Source organism: Berghia stephanieae, chromosome 2, assembly GCF_034508935.2.
Source record: "Berghia stephanieae isolate SIO BIC M18660-M18661 chromosome 2, UCSD_Bste_1.3, whole genome shotgun sequence".
Lineage (NCBI taxonomy): Eukaryota > Metazoa > Mollusca > Gastropoda > Nudibranchia > Aeolidiidae > Berghia > Berghia stephanieae.
The window spans coordinates 127,031,050-127,033,357 of record NC_088361.1 but is presented as its reverse complement, the minus strand read 5'-3'; the positions used below and the strand labels follow the sequence as shown (position 1 = coordinate 127,033,357).

At 33.5% G+C, this 2,308-nt stretch overlaps 1 protein-coding gene across 1 annotated transcript in view; it reads right to left on the bottom strand.

Moving 5' to 3' along the window:
- LOC144966551 (uncharacterized) overlaps window positions 1-1,672 on the bottom strand; it is a 22,794-nt gene extending 21,122 nt beyond the window's left edge. The window contains exon 1 of the mRNA XM_078903208.1: window positions 1,507-1,672. The gene's annotated coding sequence lies outside the window, so the exon portion shown is untranslated. The remainder of the gene's footprint in view (window positions 1-1,506) is intronic.
- Window positions 1,673-2,308: the final 636 nt, after the last annotated feature.

Here is a 2,308-nt window from a genome sequence, read left to right as displayed (position 1 = left end):
AGCAAAGCTCACAGTGATTTATGTCCCGTTAACCTATATGTAAATTGCACATGCATGGAAAAACGATTTTCTCAAAGAGACAACAGCATGCGCATTGTAATATTATGTCCAAATATCATTAGTTACACACTAAGTGCACATATTTGTAGGTCTGATAACCAGGTGCAATTATGGGCTTGATGTAAAAATGTTGCAATGGACAAAATGTAACGTTGGTTTGAGAGTATTTCCTTTACAACAATGAGCCCATAAAATTTGGGTTATCAGACCCGCAAATAAGTATACGTCGGTTACACATAATCAAGTGACAAAATCTTACTCTAATATATTATTTTATAAAACACGGCGTCATCCAATCACGTCTAAGATCTTTGACATAAGGATCTACTAGTATGATTATTATTTGCTTAAAAACCCCAATATTTTCTTGCCTAAAAACCAAGAGGATAGATTCCATTTATATCGATTGTCTATAATTTATATCAAAGAGCTTGTTATAACGATATTTGTAAAATGTTTGATAATTGCAGGACTATAACAAAAGATTAGATTAGATGAACAACAAACGCTCAATTGGAATTTTGACTCGTGTATTGTATATGGCTTAATAGAAATTAAATTGCGAGCTTTTACACAACGCTATATCCAAGCCAACTCAATATTTAATATAAGGCTCGGAAAATGACGACTTTAAAACTCTGCTCATCAACTGTAGGAAAATCGTCATTTTTGTTACGACACAAACAACATTTTTCTTATTCAGACTTTTTTTTCTTACAAAACAACAGAAATTAAAGATAACCTTTGTAATATTTAAACGAACTTAATGCTGCTTGTAAAGCTTGTTTTTCTCAACAAGCTTGTATATAGCATGCACTTATTGCTTTTAAATTTGAGTTTGAAAATTCAATTTATGTAGTGGGTCGTTATGACATTTCGGTAAAAAAAAATCTTGAAAATGGTCGGTAAGGAGCGAGTTAAGGTGGTATTTCACATTTTTGACTGAGACAATATTTGTATCGGCTAGGTACACATTTCCCACCTGAATACAATGAGTTAAGACTGGAAACCGCCGTCTATAGATCACCAGCTGAGTCTCATAACCCAAGACTACAAGACCGCACATATAAAGACCGAATGAAGTAAATATATGAAAAAAATTGGTGAAGAGACGAGATTGTAAAACCGATAAAAGGATAGATATCGTTGATAGCTCGATAAAATAGCTAATGGGAAGATCGTAGGTTCTTCTGCTAATCAGGAAAAGAGAAAGATATATAAGAGGCAAATGATTATAATATTATGAATTGAATATTATGATATTTGATGCTATACATAGTAATACAAAGCAATTGTATAGTGCCTAACCATGACTAGGTAATGCTTATGATTCTATATCTGAAACACAAAAAGAGAGATCGATTATAATGAGAATGTATATGTTACTATAAGCATCGTTCATGCTACTTATAACTGTATGGTCTGTTAAGTATTCCAAAGACTTACCCAAATTCTTAAAATAAATTCTTAAATTCTCTCACAAACAAAAAGCTACATGATATGAATTTCCATCACCACTAAAACTCACACATACATCGTAGATAATAATATCTACCTCAACATACATTGAACTCTGTAAACAGTTCATTCAACACTGCCTGGCCATGTGCCAGAAATAATTCACAGATCCTTCTCCATCTCTCGCGTGCACGCGCTCTCTTTTTCTGGTCCAGTCAGACCAAGGTTTTGTACACAAGACGGACAAACCAAACGCCAAACTGGTGAGAGGCGTGCGCCTGCTATGGAAGGCAGATATCACGCACGTAACTGACACAGTCTCAATATAAAATATAATTGGTGTCAATATATAACGCGTTTTCTTTCATTATTGATATAATGTTCCAATGCCTGTTCCTGATGGTGTTATTTTAGTCACTTTGTTTTTAAAGGTTTTTACGGCCCTCTCGACCTTCTCGGTCACTTTAGTGCCACTTAAATGTATTTGGAAGATGATGGGGTAGCCAATATTGCTGTAGATTGAGAAAAAGAAGTTAAGAGACCTTAGACAAGACTGAAAAATACAGAGAACATGATTCAAGCTCCGAGCATTCCGTCTGTAGATTTAGTCTGAAGTACCCACTCATCCACTCCCGCCAGAGGGGTGCACAGAACTGTTTGCTATATATATATATATATATATATATTATATATATATATATATATATATATATATATATATATATATATATATATCAATCCGTATTAAAAATGATGTGACCATATTGTTTGTTTCAGGTGTAAAATTCTT